Here is a 16,873-nt window from a genome sequence, read left to right as displayed (position 1 = left end):
AAAATGGCAAAAAAAAAAAAAAAAAAAAAGGTTCCTACTTTTTATTGGCGGGAGGGTAGCAGAGAAGGGGGTGTATTCAGATGACCTGGTATGGAAGAAAACAAAACAAAATGCAAAAAAGACAAAACAAACTCATGCACACTGCCATAATCGCGTTGGTTGCGGGTAGGAAGGTCTTTGTGACATATGGAAGCCAGTGTGTAAATCTCTCTATCTCATATCACCACCGCCTCCCCGCGCGCCCCCCCCCCCCATGCCCTCTCTCTCTCTCTGCCTCTCCCCCAAACTTTACAAGAAAGGGATCCTAACAAGGTAAAAAGTAAACAGTTTAGTCATCACAGGCCTTATTATTCAGTCTATCCAGGAGTTTTGCCTTGTAGGTTTATTTAACTTCCAGGAATGTAAACACTGACACAGCCCTAGAAGCAGCAAGAAAGATTACAGTATTAGAGTTAAAAACGTGAGCAGGGAGTAGCTGTGCTTTATACCCAGATATAATAACACTTTACATTGAGACATAATGGTAAGTCAAAACCGACTGGAAACTTCTGCTTATATGGAGCACCAATTTCATTCTAACAGACTGGCATAATCTAGTGTGCCCAGAGTAGATTGTTATATAATGGGGAAACTGTATAAATGTCAAGTACACAAGTAAATTCTACGGGAAGTAAATGAAAAGTATTAGTATTTCTTAAATCACCATTAAATTTTGTCGGTGGGACAATCTCATTTGCTCTCCCTCAGAATCCTGTGTGGCTTTGCATACCAGTAAGTCTTTTAAAAATGTATTTCGAGGGGGATTTACGGACGTTGAAACATTGTTTTAATCCAAACCAGTGCATGCTTTAAGTGTACCTTTAAAGAATTGCGCTGTTTTTTTCAAAGTATATTTAAAGGGAGTGGAGGGGTAGAAGGCATATAAAGTGAATCCATCTCACTGTGGCAAACTGTTTTTCAAGTAAAGTCATAATAATGAACAACACATGATCTGAAATTTGATCAGCAAACATATACTTATGCCAAGGAATTTTCTTTTTCTTTTTCTTTTCTTTTCTTTCTTTTTTTTTTTTTTTTTTTTTTTTTTTTTTTTCCATTCACATACCAAGATTCTGTAAATCAGTAAACCAGTCAGAGTCACTGTTGTAAGGGGGAGACCAAATCGTAATGCACAGAATGGCACTGCTAAGCTTGTCTTTTGGAAGAAACATTAACATCACCACCGCTACCAACAACAAAAAACCCCTCCCCCCCACACCCCCAAAACTGGAAATGACAGAATAGTTTTAAAAGGTGGGGTTGGGAGAGGGGAGGAAGGCGGGAACCCACCACCACCCCACCTCTGATGCTCCAAACTTCGAACTATTAATAGACCACCAGCGAGAGAGACTTGTCTTTGTGCCTTGAAATGCAAAGTGAGGGAAATAATTAGCGGAGGAACAAAATTCTCAAAATTTTGAAGAACTTGTGTGATTACTGGGGGTACAGTGAAAAGGAAATGCAAATGTCTTCCCAATCTTAATTAGATTCCATTGTGCTGTGGGTGTGCTGGGTGTGGGGGGAGCGGATGGGGCCGGGAGCGCGGGGGGTGACGTGAGGGGCTGTGTGACGTGGGAGACAGGTTCGTGGGGGCAGGAAGGTGGCTCCCAGCGCTGGCGCCCTAAGCCAATCAGTGCTGATGGGCCCGAACCCTGAGCCCTAATTTGGCCGGGCTCCTTTCCCTCTGGGTCCAGGGGGCTTCATTGTTCCTTCAGGGAAGGGGTGGGCCCAGCCGCCCGAGGGAGGGGAAGCAGCCTGTGGGTAACTTCTCCCTCCCACGTGGCCAAGCTGTGCGCCCTCCTGGGCTCTTCCTGGGCACCATGGCCCGGCCCGCAGTCAGCTTCTCCAGGCGGTGCCTGCCCGGAGCCCCCAACACCCAGGGCACCAGCCCCGCCGCCCCCGACCCCCCACAAACACGCTCCTCAGAGTTCCACCACGGTGGCTGGCCAGAGTCCTGCCCGAGTTATGTGCCTAGCCAGTTTCCCTGGCTGGGTTTCCCCTCGTGTGAAATAATAAAAGCCCAGGCCAAGGGCTTAGGAGTCTGTTTTTGTTTCATTAATATTATTTATTATGTATTTTATTAATATTTTTTTTTAGGAGGGACTGTGCTCTCATTTGACCACTTGTAAGTGATAATTAATACATTCCGTGCCGGTTGTAGAAAAGTGTACCCGCCTTTAACTGCAAGTCAGGCTACATTAATGGATATGATTTAAAACAAAACTCTCTTAAAATATCCTTCTTGCAGGGAGCGGAAGAGGGGCCGGTCCCTGCATTGAATTTCTTTGCTGGTGGAGTGTCTGTGGTGTGAGGGCTGGAAGGATGGGGGGGAGTGGGGGGGGGGGTTCATGTCTGTGTCTGAGGGATGTGGGGGCCCAGAGGAGGAGGGGGGGGCAGCAGCAGCTCCCCTCTTTTCTTTAATGTCTGAGGTTTCGGGGGACGTGGAGGGGGGGGGGGAGACGCGGGAGGGGCGGCTTAAGCAGAGTGGTCAAGTCCATCTGCTCCAGAGAAGGTGGTGAAGAAAAGAGGTTAGGGGCGAGAGGGAAGGAGCACAAAGGGAAAATTGTACACCGGGAGCGCTGCTCGGCCGGCCGGCCGCGGTGCAGCCAGACTGGTTTAGCAGACAGAATGATAGATTGTTTTGTCAAGGGTCCCAGGGTGTGCCCTGAACTTGAAGCACTTTGTTTATCTTGAATAGAAAGGGAAAAGCACAGACATAATCGATGTCTAGTGTTTAGGAGCTAGAGAGAGGCAGGAGCGCGGAGAGGAGCCGGGGCGCTGGGGGAGGGGCAGGCCCTGGGCTGTGGCTGTCCATTAACAGATGAACTTGGCCGAGGGCCAAGCTTCAGATGAGAGCGTGTCAGGGCCCCGGTGCAGCCAAGCCTTTTCAGTGGTGTTTTTTTTCTTTCTTTTCTTTTTCTTTTTCTTTTCTTTTTAAATACCTGCTGACTGTACATCAAATGCTCCCAGGTCTTTGGCTAAAGGCAAGAAAAAGAAAGAAAAAGACACACAGCTCAATCTCCCTCCACTCCAACCCCCCCCCCCCCCCCCAGAACCAGTTGAAGCCAGTCCTTTGGCGACAACACAGGTTCTATCATCTTTCCTGGCTTGCCAACTTGGGGGGGGGGGGGGGCGGGGAGAGTTGTGATAACGCCAGTAACCTGAGGGCCCGGGATCGGAAGGGCTGGTGTGTGCTCAGCGTGGCTGGAGTAGAAGTGAGCAAGGCCTGGGGTGTGGTGGCCGGGCCTGCGCGTGCACGTAGAACTCGGTGGAAACTATTTTTTTTTTATGGTTGACGTTCAACTCCTTGTTGGAAAGGACCTGCACACGAATCTGTTGTTGGCGGCCAAGAAAGATAATACACAAGCAAGGGCCCAGGAAGGCCGGGCGTGGGGAGAAGGGCTCTTGTTTGGGTGCATGGCACTCGCTTCCAAGTGCAGGGCCCGCTGGTGGCAAACCCCTGCGTCTCGGCTGGTTTTGTGCTCGATCGTCCTATCTCCTCTGGCCTGTTTCTGTGTTTTCTAGTGTATCATGACATCATGCGTTGGCTTACGAGGGCTGGCAAGCAGGAGCCACCAGCCAGGAACTTCCTGACACGTTTAACTCTCTCAGTGTCCAGTCTGTGCCCTCCCGCCACAAGTGAATCCCCCTGTTTCTCCTGGCAGGAGGCATGTCCTGGGTGCCCCCGGAGGGGCTGCTGGGGCCACTGCCGGCCTCATCCGGTTCCACCTGGGGACCCGGAGCTTCCCAGTGGTGAGGGGCCTGTGGGAAGGGCAGTTCACACAAGGAAACCTGTTTCTCCCCACCGAGGACTTGAACAGGCACACCAAGGTGACCATCCAAATAAGACAGGACGGAGTCGTGTTTGCTTCCCCAGGTTGAAGCCTCACAAGGCAGGTGAGCTTTCCTCCCTCCTTATCTAATAGCTACTGGAAACGGGAAAACGTGGAGGCCTGTGGGCTCATCCCACAAATCTCCCCCCAAAAAACCCAGCAAGCCTTTTAAAAAATATATATTTTATTGATTTTTTACAAAGAGGAAGAGAGAGGGATAGAGAGTTAGAAACATCGATGAGAGAGAATCATCCATCAGTTGCCTCTTGCACACCCCCCACGGGGGATGTGCCCGCAACCAAGGTACATGCCCTTGACCGGAATCGAACCTGGGACCTTTCAGTCCGCAGGCCGACGCTCTATCCACTGAGCCAAACCGGTTTCGGCCCTGCCAAGCCTTTTGGGGCCGTCTTCTCTCCCACCGAGGTGTCTTTGTAACCTGCGTGGCAGAGAAAGGAGAGGGGGGCAAACAGGCTCTTAAAAATATGTGTATCTCCTGTTTTGTCCTCGTCAGCCTCGGAGAGTACATGAAATAAAGTGGCGAAGAGGTGGCGCCATTTCTAGTTGTGTGAGCGTGGGCAGATTCCCTCGTCTCTCTTAAGCTTTGGTTTCCTCATCCGTGTTTCGGGGGGAGTCACAGGACCCACCTCGGGGACGCTGGCAGCATTCAGTGAGAATGCTCGCCTGGCATGTGGTAAGCACCAGAGAAAAGCTGGTTACCGCTATGATTGTGACTCATGGCTGGGAACTTCCTTCTCCTGTCAGACCTGCAGGGCCCAGGAAGGCCAGGAAGAGGGAAAAAGTGCTCTTGTGGGAACATAGCAGAGTTCCAACAAGGGCCCCCAGAGTTCCTCCCTGTGTGGAGGCTGAGCAGCTGGATGAGAGGAGAGCAGGGCAGTGGGGGTGCTAAAGCCCTCAGAGCCTCTTTCTGCCTTGGGGGGACTCTTGTGGGAGCCTTTGGGGAGAGTCCTGGGTAGAGATGGTTCAAGAGCCGGATCTGGTGAGGTGAGGTGAGGTGAGGTGACTGGGGGCTTCTCTCCATCGGCAGCCCCCTCGGTGCCGGGCCTCTATTCTTACAGACATCCGGAGCGTGTGCCCGGGTGTGCGACAATCAGTTGGGGTGCAGAGACCTCCTTTGCCACTGACTGGTTGGGAGAGTTTGGGCAAACTAACCTCTGTGAAATGGAGATGAAGCATTTCACAGAGGTTAGTTACAAGGAGTAAAGGAGAGAAAGGACATAAATTGCTTGCCACACAGGATGCATTCCGAGAGTTTTCGTTGCCACACTATGTATCCGACCTGTTGTTACTCCATCCCACGGCAAGCCCAGAAGGGAAGTCCTAATAGCTCCATCTGGGAGAGGAGGAAATTGGGGCTCACCAAGGGTTAAATGACTTCCCCGAGGGCTCCCAGTTATTAAGGATTCCCTTCTTTGGCGTCCAGTCATTACCCTCTGCCACCTCCTCAGAAGCTTAGCCGCTCCCTGCATCGGGGCCGGGCACCGGCTGGGTGGGAATCTCTGGTGCTGGACGGCTGGCCTCCTGTGGGTTCTGTGGTCCGGTTCTGCAGCCTTCGGGGAAGGAGAGGAATGTTCCCATCCAGCCCCCGGGCGGCTGTCCGGGCCACAGTGGAGCAGCCTTGGAGCTGCTGGAAAAGAGTTGCAATGCAAGGAATTCTGCTTTGCAAGCGGTCACTTCTCCATCTGTCCCGAGTGAGCCACAGATGGGCCAGGTCCTGTGAGGAGGAGGGAGGAGGTTTTGCTACTTGTGTGGGACTTGGTTAGGAGAAGGCAGTGGGCCGACCGGGAAATAAGCAAGGACTTTTCAGGACTGGTGAAGTCTGGCTTTCAGCAGTTCTGTCTGTCGTCTCTTTGGCATTCCCCTCACTGACCACACTTCTAAAGGGTGGAGGGGAGAATCAGCATTACACTGTGAGGGAGAGCGTACGTGAGTGTGTGTGAATGTAGGTGTGTGGGTATATGTGTGAGTGTGTCTTTATGTGAGTGTGTCTGTATGTGAGAGAGTGTGTGTGAGAGAGAATGTGTGTGAATGTATGCGTGTATATGTATGAGTATGTATGTATATGAGTGTGTGTGAGAGAGAATGTGTATGTGTATATATGTGTGAATATGTATGCATGTGAGAGAGTGTGTGAGAATGCGTGTGAATATATGTGTGTGTGTCTATGTGTGTGTGTGTGAGAGAGAGAATGTGTGTGAGCGTGCATGTATGTGAGAGTGTGTCTGTATGTGAGAGAGTGTGTGTGAGAGAGAATGTGTGTGAATGTATGCGTGTATATGTATGAGTATGTATGTATATGAGAGTGTGTGTGAGAGAGAATGTGTATGTATATATATGTGTGAATATGTGAGAGTGTGTGTGTGAGAATGTGTGTGAATATATGTGTGTGTCTATGTGTGTGTGTGTGAGAGAGAGAATGTGTGTGAGCGTGCATGTATGTGAGAGTGTGTATGTATGTGAGAGAGTGTGTGTGAGAGAGAATGTGTGTGAGTGTGTATGTATGTATGTATGTGAGTGTGTGTGAGAGAGAATGTGTGTGAGAATGTATATGTGTGAGTGTGTGTGAGTGTGTGTGTGTGTGTGTGTGTGTGTGTGTGTAGGGGTGCTGGGGATGATGGGTGCTAGGGGGTAATAATCTGCTTCAAGGAGGTTTTCATTTCTGGCCACATCGGGCTGTGGTGAGGCGAGTCTGGAAGGCATGCGAGGAGACTTGAGGGAATACTTGAATGGAAACTACAGTCAACAACTCCATCTGATCCACATGTGGCTTTCCCCGAGGCAAGTTTTCAGCTACATGGTGGCCTCCTCCAGTCACTCCGCAGGCTGCTCTGACACCATTAATATTTGCTGAAGCAAGACCTGAGGTTCGTTGCAGAGGGATTACGTAATGTATTCCAAAACCAAATGTCAGGGTTTTCCTTTTATTACCCATTTGTTCAATTGGCTGGGCTGCCATAGACCTCCATTTACATAATTTCAGTCAGCTGGTGCTTAAGAGGCACCTACTGTGTGCGGAGGCCCCAGGGGGGAGCTGAAGAGTCGGCCTCAGCACTGACAGGCGTTACCTGGGAGCTCTGCTCACACGGTAAGCCCTTCCCTTTGGACCGAGGGAGGTTGTTCAGAACCAACCCCAAGAGGCTGGCATTGGCATGGACTCAGGCGGTTGTCTGCGTTGGGGGTGGGGGTGGAGGTGGCTGCTGAGAAGGCATGTGGGCAGCGAACTCCAAACCTTCCGTCTCCGGTTCTTGCTCTGCCCTGGGACTGGCCTCCTTGCTTCTCGGCCCTCCACCTCTTCCACTGGCTCTCCACGCCCTGGGCCAGGACTGCAGGGCCATCCCTTCATCCCCCAGAAGGGAAATTCTGAGCTTTGTTTGCTCCGATTCCTAGACTGCAGAGCTGAAGTGATAACAGGAACACCATGGCTTTAGACTGCAGTGTTTCCCAACCTTCTCTCATGATGAGATCACCTGGTGGAGTTGTTAAAACACAGATTCCTGAATCCCAACTAAGAAGTGCTAAACTAGGATTTTTGGGAACATATAGGTAAAATTGCATACCTAACTTAGTGCTCTGTATATAACATCTGTCTTAGAGCACTAGTTAGGTATACAATTTTACCTATATGTTCCCAAAAATCCTAGTTTAGCACTTCTTAGTTGGGATTCAGGAATCTGTGTTTTAACAACTCCACCAGGTGATCTCATCATGAGAGAAGGTTGGGAAACACTGGACTAGAGCCTCCGTTCCCCCCTCCCTCTCCAAGTTTCTCTCCATTCCCTTGAAAACCAGGCCAGCTCTCTGATAGTGGCCTTTTTGTTTCTTTTTCTTTCTGGTTCTGCCTTCCTCAAGATAAGCACAAATTTAATGTCCCCAGAGGCAGGCCGGTGACCCTTCAGGCCAAGTGCCTGGATGTGGCCACGCACTAATAAATATTGAATGGTGAGAGCGATGGAAATTTAACAAAGCCATAACTGAGGAGACCGCAGAGGGGCAGCGCACCGGGTAAGAGGCTGTTGGATGCGCTGGGTAGTATTTCTACTTCAACCTGATTGAAATGTCGACTAAAAATCAATGCCGTTGACTAGTGATAATTTACAGCGTTCCCGGTGCTAAGTAGTCCCCCGCTTAAGAGTGCGTTGGCCGGGCAGAGATTAGTGCGGGGAGTTGTGTGTGTCACAATGAATCAGACGCATTATAGGTCAGCCCTTTATTTGTTTCATCATGACTTTTACACAGTTGTCATGTAATTTATGGCTGCTTTCACGTTGTCAAACATTTTCATTGCATCTTCTTCTCTAACACACTCCTGACAGAGACCCGCTGTCTTGGAAAGGCTTGGTATTATTTCATAATCCGAGAGGAGGCCCATAAACCATCAAATTACACTATCTTCAGGCTAATCTAAATACGCTGCCGATTAAAATCAGAGCTCATTTGTCCCTGATGCAAATTATTAAGTTCTAATTATAAATATCCATTCAATTACCCCATACATTTTTATTTTGTGGACCCTTTTGAGCAATGCTGTCTGCATTGGGGGGGAGGCGGTGGGTGGGGGGAGAGACGCATAGGGGACAATCTGTGGTAATTAATGTACACTTCCCGGATGGTAAAGGGTAAACATATGCTGCTTTGTTTGTCTTATTTATTGATTGATTAGATGCATAGAGACTTTGGCACCGGCACAATCCGAAGTTGAAATCCTTTGAAAGATGGAAACTATTTAAAAATCTGTCCGGGAGGAAGAAGCAAAATAGACAGCCAACCCGAGAGCTTTCTGCTAGAACACATCGTCCTAAAATGTAGGGTTTTCGCCCTACTCTGAATTTAATTCCTTCTAGATTTTTGCAGAAGTTAAGGGTGAGAGAAATCGTACCTGTTTTGTACCTAGAATGTGAAGTCAGAGAGAGGACTCATGGACATGGGCAACAGTGTGGTGATGGTGGGGCATGGAGGAGGTGGACAGGGCAAAGAAGGGAGAGATGATGATGAATAAAACAAAAATAAAGAAAAAGGGACAGGAAAAAAGGGAATGTAAAGTCATTGTTACAGAAAAAAACTATAATGCTTAATAAAAACAGCATCCTTATTACCAGTCCTGCTACCATTCTCTACTAGAAAATGACAGTCCCTGCCTCTAATAGGAAGACAGTCTGAGAGCATGACGATGAACTATTTTTGGTTATCAAGCTATAAAGTAATAAATAAATAAATAACTAAAAAGATCTATAAAATAAAAATTTGTAAAGTCCCTGTAACTAGACATTTACTCTCCCAGGAAAGCAGGGGGAAATTACAAAAACTGGTTTTGGGGAGAGAAGTGAAATCTTTCACGATTTTTCTAGAACCATACTTTGACTTTAATGATGGTTGGAAAGACACTGGTCTGGGAAGCAGGTTCTGACCCCGAGTTGTGAGGCCTTGGGTTTCCTGTGCCTCTTGGCATTTTAGTTTCCTCATCTGTAACATGGGTTGCTTGGGTTAGGTGGATCTCCAAGCTCCCGTCATGCTCTAGCATTGTCTGAGCGCTCAGGCAGGCAGGTGCCCCGCTCTTTTTGGAATCTAATTGCTGAATGGGACTCACCTGCAAAGAGGGCAGAATGCTTTTTGATTTCCCTCAGAGATGGAAGCCACGGTGTTTATGAAAGCTTGGGCTAATGATCCCTTGGCAGAAAGCTTAAGGACAACTTTCAAATTGCTGGAAGCAAACCTGAAGCACAGTACAATGGAATGGTGACAATGCACAGATGGTTCCAGCCGTATAAGATTTATCCACTTTTTAATTTAATTTTATCATTATCATCATCATTATTATTATTTTTTATAAACTCTAAAGAGTGCAAACGGGTATTTTCCCCAAGCTTGCTTTTTTGGGCAACTCTCGCTATGTCAGAATAGAAATATGTTTGACAAAGAAACCAGTTGAATTCAAACAACCAGGTATTTTAAATTCAATTAGCTGACTGAATTCAGTGATATTTTCCTTTTTCCTCCCCCGAAAGCTGTTTTCTCAGTATGGACATAGCCTGCATATGCTGAGTTCTTGGAGTTACACATTCTTGCTTGTTAAAGGCAGCGGATGCAACATGTTTGGAAGAACTCTCCCTCTGTTAGTGTTGAAGACAGCATAAATTGAGGGAAAATGCTCTTTTTTTATTTTTTATTCATCATGTAGGTAAAAGCATATGGCCTGTTCTGGGACATGTGATTTTTTGCAGTCTTTTCTAAATTTGGTGTTTTTCCATTGACTTTTAGCACGGATGTTTCTGTTTTCCACACGGTCCAGCAGATACCATTTATTTGTGGCATTGAATTACATAGAAAACCATGTTTGCAGAAGCATGCTGAAAAGCAACCAAGTTATTCTTTGATAATGGTTATTTAAAACTTTCTTCTGTTATCCCATGTGCTGAGAGGAGGGGGGAAAGGAACCGGTTGTAAATTACGGGTTCCTTAAAGGACAGAGGCACTCTTGAGATCCAGAGCTTCCATAAAAAAGTCATTTATTTAAATGACTGCCTCTTTAATTTGTAATGTTTTTTTATTTTTTATTTTTTTTATTATTAGAAGTGCTCTATTAGGGCATTGATAATCCCCTATTTCAGATTCTGCATGCTGTTTGGTTCTGGTTAAAACAAAAGAAAAACAAAGTTAGAAAAAAACAAACAGCCAAAACTGGTTTGGCTCAGTGGATAGAGCATCAGCCTGTGGACTGAAGGGTCCCAGGTTAGATTCTGATCAAGGGCATGTACCTTGGTTGTAGGCACATCCCCAGTGGGGGGTATGCAGGAGGCAGCTGATCAATGTTTCTCTCTCATCGATGTTTCTAACTCTCTATCCTTTTCCCTTCCTCTCTGTAAAAAAATCAATAAAATATATTTTAAAAAAAGAAAAAAAACAACAACAAAAAACAGGGAAAAGAAAAAGTTTAGTGCTAACCCAAACCAAAGGAAGATAACAGAGTGAATGAATGGCAGTCACTTAGAGGCACCGCTTTCCCCGTCTGTTACCTGAGGAGAAAGCATGGCAACATTCATGCCAAAGAGACAGGCGACCAAATATGTGTTCAGATCTGAAGTTCAGGATGTCACCGTCCGATGGCCCCGCTTCTCCCTCCCCCCTCCCCTCATTGTATTGTGCAAATGTACTGCCGTTGTATTGTTAATGTGTGATAGGACGCTGCCTCCAGGACAGGCTGGGCTCGCTAATGGGGTCAGCGGTGTCACCGTGTGATATATGGATTATGTTTACTCTGGCATATTTTGTTTGCGAGCTGAGCTGGGAGGTGGGAGCAGATGATAAATGAAGATGCCCTACAGTTTTCACACGAGTTCCTGTGGTCCTGAGATCTCCCAAACAATCAAGCACCGCTGATAATGGGGAGGTATTTACGGGGACTTAATTGATTTCCAAGTTTTAGATCTCTGGCTGGAGTTTAAGATGGGATATTAGCCCATTACATGAACGTCTTTCCTAAAAGCTCCTATTTGACTTTAAGTAAATTATCTAAGGGTTTTGCTGCTGAAACCACAGTAAATTCACGAACCTTCGGGCCAGGGAAATCACTTTCTGGTGGCTTTCTGTGCCTTGACAATTCATTGGGTTGGGCTCCCCTGTGTTCATATGATTTCCAAATTTTTTTCTCAAGTTTCACTGGCAATAGATGACTTTTCTCAGTGGAATCCTGTGGGGTACACCTATAAAAAATGTGCGTCTTTTGAAAAAAAAAAAAAATTCCCATATGCCGCAGCACTATCATCATAAGGTATAGCATCTATTTATATACACTTACATACATGTATGCATACATACATGTACCACATATAGTGTTGAGTACGTGTATAGATAGAGTGACATAATGCATTCTGTCTCTACATCATGTGTCTAGATAGGAAGATCTTCAGATTTACCGTGATTCCATTTTCAGTATAGAAGTTTTAAAAATCACCCATGCTCATACCTCCTCTGCTCATGCTGTTTGTCTCTGAGGGTCTGTTTTTCACAGAGCCCTGGACTGAGGGGCAGGGTTTCAAATTTAGGGACAATAACGTGAGGGCAAAGCCATGGATGCAGCCTGTACCTTCGCCTTCGCTGTCTCGGGAAGCCGGTGTTGATCTCTCTCGGGGGATCCTTCTGGCCCAGAAGTCCCCTTCCTCCAGGTCTGACAGAGGCTATTTCCCGTGACCCACCTCTGCATCTGGTGAAACGGACTTCAGTGATCTGTACGCAGTTCCTTCTCACTTATTTCATATCCTGGAAGGTATGAAGTCCAACAGGCTTTTACCCATCGAGTCTGCAGAGAAAACGGCCAGGCAATTTTTGTTTCAATCTCTGTGTCTCTCTGGAGCACCAGTTCCAGAGGCTGATCAATAGGTTTTATCGTAGACCTTACTGTCTCTAAAAGCACCGTGACCTTATCCTGGCTGAAAATAGCATTTGCTCTTGCCTGCAGAACCTTGACCCGAGAAACCCCATTTGGAACATAACTGACACATCTAGTCAGCTGTATATCCAAGACATGCTCTGTGAATGGATTCTGTGCAGCGCCGGTCCCGGAGAACACGTTTCTTCGAAGAAAAATAAATACCAGCTCTGAACGCTGGGCGTGCACCTGCTCGCAGATGGGTGATGGGACACATGGTGGGGAGTGAGGGAGACTCTGGGCCCAGGGGGACTTGGAGAGGAGTGAGGACTCTGGAGGGTGCATGAGACCCCACATAGGACAACAAGGGATGCGAGGGGCAGGGATTGGGCTGAAGTGCCAGGTGGCTTTACACAAACCCTGCGACCTTGTTGAGAGAGTGTGGTTTTTTGAGTGCTTTCCTGGGCTTCCGTCTTGAACCTGGGTGGAAGGGATCCTCCAAAGCATGATCTAGAAGGAAAGAAGTCTTTCTCAGTCCGAAGTAACTCCTCTCTGTAACAATAAGAAATTATTGTCACTTCATTTTTCTTGGTGTGATCATGCTTTTGCGGTTAAAGAAAAAAGCCTTTATCTTAAAAAATACACACGCAAGTATTTACTGATGAAGTGATAGGATGTCTAGAATCCGTGTGAGTAATCCAGCGGGTAGGGTTGGTACCGGGGTTCTGGATAGAACGAGATTGGCGCGAGAGGCTAGAGGAGGAAGCCCGGTGACTCCTGCTTGCGGGTTGATTTGCACCAGACTCTCCTCTTGTACGGGAGAGAGTCTCCCGAAAATAAAGGTGTTACCTAATTGCTAAGGAGCAGAACGGCCTTGTCCAGGGGGTGTTATTTCTAAGCCCAGGGTCTGGCTCGGAGATAGCGAGGCAGCAGCTGTGCCTGGGACAGAAGTACCTGTGAGCTCAGGCCTGGTATCTGGGAAAGGTCACTGCTAAAGGGTCATAAAGAGTCTGGGCTGTGCTCTCTCCTTCTCCTGGGAGAAGAGAGATCCCTTGGCCTTTCCCGGTGCATGGAGAAGAGGTGGAGTGGAGTGAGTGAGTTTTAGCACCTGTGCCTCCTGGCCAGGTGGATGTCGGGAAGGAGCAGGGGGCGGTGCCCATCTACCTGGCAGTGAGAGGAAGACAGGCTCTGGGTCTTCCTGTGGCCACGGGAGCCCTGGCTGTTGGGGAAAGGTGGTTCTCCTGAGGGGGCTGACCGCACACTAAGGAGGAAGGGGACTAAAACACAGTCATGGCGTCACGGCAGGACTGGGCACCGCCCCGAAGGTGAGAGGGAGCAGAGAAGGATGGCACGGCTGAGCAGGGGCATTTTGGGGCCCCTCGGCAAAAGCCAGGACTGTCTCTGAGTAGCTTGGAAGCAAGGCCGTCTAACGGGTGGTCTTCATGCAGCCAGCCCGTGGGCGCCCGGCGGGCCCGCGTCAGCCGGATCTGCGGCCTCACTGGCCTTCCCCGGCATCGGTGCCTCCAGTGCCACAAAATGCCCGCCCAGGCCGGTTCCCAGGGAGGCTATTATTAGCAGGTGTCACTCCGTTATCTGAGAGCGGCGCTTTCGGCTGCCACCGAAGTGCATGACACGTGGGTTTACAGCAGATTAAATTAAATTTTAGGCTGGTTTGGCTTCGCTGGCAGTGCACAATAGGACCAGCTGCTGTAGAGATGTAACCTGGCACCCTCAAAGATTGTGTGTGTGAGTGTGTGTGTGGGTGAGTGTGCATGCACATGTGCACCTTGGGGAGTTCTGAGCATGCAGGTGACTCCTGGGCGACTGGGGACCCGCCAGGCCACTGTTGTGGGAACGGGTAAAGTGCCATTGTCTGAGGTTGACTGTGGGGCGCTACCTCCTTTTCCTCTTCCCCACACTTCAGCCCTTCCCCAAAATGTGTGTGTTCAGACAGATAGCTTCTTCAACTTGGTTTCTCTGTGCCTGATGGACAGAGGGTGTGCAAAACTGGATCACTCTTTTTACTGTTTGCACACCCATGCTTTTCTGCAAAGAAGGGGCTAAGCTTGCCTGAAGGTACCAGTGGGCACCCAGCAGAAGGAGGGGGTGGGTGATTTGGGCCCCATGGCAACGTGATCAAGTTGATCTAACTGGTATTGCAGGCAGAATGTCTGGCTGCCCCCCTGTCCTGCTTTATATCACAGACTCCTGCAGGCCCACCAGGCAGACCCTCGTGGGGATGGGGGTGAGGTCTGCTCTTTCAGATGCAGATAACTTGACTCTCCTTGGTCCTTGGCGCTTGGTGTGGTTGCGCCTGTGAATTTAGGACGGCTGAATCAGAGCAAAGCAGTGCACATCAGCATCATTTATTTAAAACTCTTCAGCAAACTCTGTGGGGATAATTCCTCCTCCTTATAAACGGAATGCAAATGTGCACATTATTCCACCAAAGGACGATGCTTTTTTACTTTTTAATCTAGATTTAAAAATCTTGTGGCACTTGATTTCAGTTCTTTAGACTCCAGGATTTATACTCACTGATTAGTAATATATTATGCAAACAACTCAGTTTACATATCCAAATACTGTTTTGCATCATTCACACCTCATGTCTTGGAAAAAAAAAAAAAAAGTGAAATGTTTCCTCAAAATAAACAAAACCTGCAGAAGAGTTTATTGTAAGGGTGAAAATTAAAGAGGCACTCATTTGCCAGGGAAGTTTTGAGGAAAAATTTAATACTCCTGCAAAACAATTTTGTAAGGACTTAAAAAAATTTTTTTTTTGCTTCTATCCATAGGACATGCCATTCAAGGTATATCATGTTATCTGCTATCTTTGGCTTTCTGAATTTTGGGGGGGAAAAAGAAACCATAACACTTCATCAGGTACACATTTGTGCATATATACCTACAGCCATACATGAAAATTTAAGCTGAGTTATTTGAAAGAGATACAATAATTGCTTATCAGTGACATGAATTTTCTGCCAGAGAGAGGGAGGGGGAGAGAGCAGAACAAACAGATGCAAACTTTCAATACTCCATGTCAAGAGAGAGTCAACTAAGTGTAGCCCTGAATGCTTACATTATAGATTGGCAAATGGCAGTGCCCTGTGAAAAGTATCTCTTTGCTTTCAGTGGGTTTTTTATTGTCATTGGAGTAATCCAGGAGAATGCAGGACGTGACCTGGAGCCCTTGCCTGAATAAGCATGTCCCCATGCCCACGTGCATGTCTGAACCAGGGGCTTTGACTTCACGTATGACAGATTGGCCTCAGTAGCGTGACCCCGTTCCACCGGCTCCAGCCTCCCTCTCTGGAGTGGCTGACTTACAGCTGTCGGAAGGCGTGTCGGATAGCAGGAGGGACTTCCCTCGGGAAGAAGGAAGGACAGAAGGGAGGGAAGAAAGCTAGTGGGGACCTTGTTTTTCTCTCTGCGGCGTGTGTGCTGTCATCTTTCTCGTAAGACGCTCCACACCCATCTCCCCTAACAGGTTATAGACACATTGTTGGCACTGCCTAAAGTCAGCGTTCCAACATGTTCTTAATCTTTAGCTTCCACGTCGTTAAAAGTCTGATGTACTGACTCTAAGCTGCCTGGGGATGGTCGGGGGCACTGCACCTGACAGGTGTAATGTTCTGTGCTTTATGTCACTCACTCTGGGGGTTATGGAATCGGAGAGGCCGCAAAATGCCTCGGAGATGTTGATCCCCACATGCCGGCCATGCACAATTTCTAGGTCCCCTCTCCTGCCCAGCTTTCACACAGCCATTCACTCACTCACTCATTCATTCATTCATTCATTCACTCGTTCATTTATTTATTGGAAGTCTACATTTGAAAAGGGGCCCTTGGTGTACGCGGGAGACAACAAGCCTCTTGGCTTGGCACAACCTGTCAGGACTGAGGTCCCCCTCCTCTCCATTTCCTCTCCTGGGGGGAGCGGTGTGCGCCAGAGCTGTCCGGAGGAACGGACTCTCCTTTGGCTGTGGATTGTAGGGAGGCAGGCTGGGAGCGGCCTGAGGCTTTGGGTCTCCACTTAAATGACAACCTGTCCGTAGTAAGCAGCCCCGTGAACTCCACTCTGAGTGACCGTGTCTTCGTCGATGGGGTCCGTCCGGTGTTTCTTGAGCCTGGATAGTAATCGCTGGGTCCTCAGGGAGCCCCGGGGCACCCCCTCTTACAGTTTGGTTCTGGATGGCCTGTCAAGGGAACTCTGAAATTTCCTCAACACACTCTGGTGCCTCCCCCCACCCCCCTTGTATGTGGCAACTCTCAGGTTGGGCCTCCATGTTTCTGGCCTTGTCCAGCCACCTCCACACATGTGAGAAACTGACCTTCTCGTGTCTGATGCCCTCCCACGGGCAGTTTCTGGCTGGGCCCTGCCTCTCCCTCTCCACACGAGTAAGGATATGGAAACGCAGGTGCATGGGGACATCATTTCACAGGCACCCTCTCGAGTCTGTGTAACACAGACATTGAGAGAGGAATTCTTATTAGGACTGAGTAGTAACAAAATTCTCCAGACTGCCCTGTCCCTGAGGCCACTCCCCGGGCTGGGACAGACCTGGCCCGAAGCCCGGCCCCCCGCGCTCCCACCCTGAAGAGCAGTAGCAGC

General features: G+C 48.3%; 1 protein-coding gene across 5 annotated transcripts in view; it reads left to right on the top strand.

Moving 5' to 3' along the window:
* BCL11A (BCL11 transcription factor A) overlaps positions 1 to 16,873 on the top strand; it is a 101,312-nt gene that overhangs the window by 21,219 nt on the left and 63,220 nt on the right. Inside the window, exon 1 of one of the 5 annotated variants that reach the window (XM_084901071.1) lies at positions 6,659 to 6,757. The exons of the other annotated variants lie outside the window; for them this stretch is intronic. The gene's annotated coding sequence lies outside the window, so the exon portion shown is untranslated. Of the gene's footprint in view, positions 1 to 6,658; positions 6,758 to 16,873 lie in introns of those variants that run through there. 5 annotated transcript variants of the gene reach the window in all.

The sequence above is a fragment of the Pipistrellus hanaki genome (assembly GCF_964339955.1).
Source record: "Pipistrellus hanaki genome assembly, chromosome: 12".
Classification (NCBI taxonomy): domain Eukaryota; kingdom Metazoa; phylum Chordata; class Mammalia; order Chiroptera; family Vespertilionidae; genus Pipistrellus; species Pipistrellus hanaki.
This window is presented reverse-complemented; position numbering and strand designations above follow the sequence as displayed.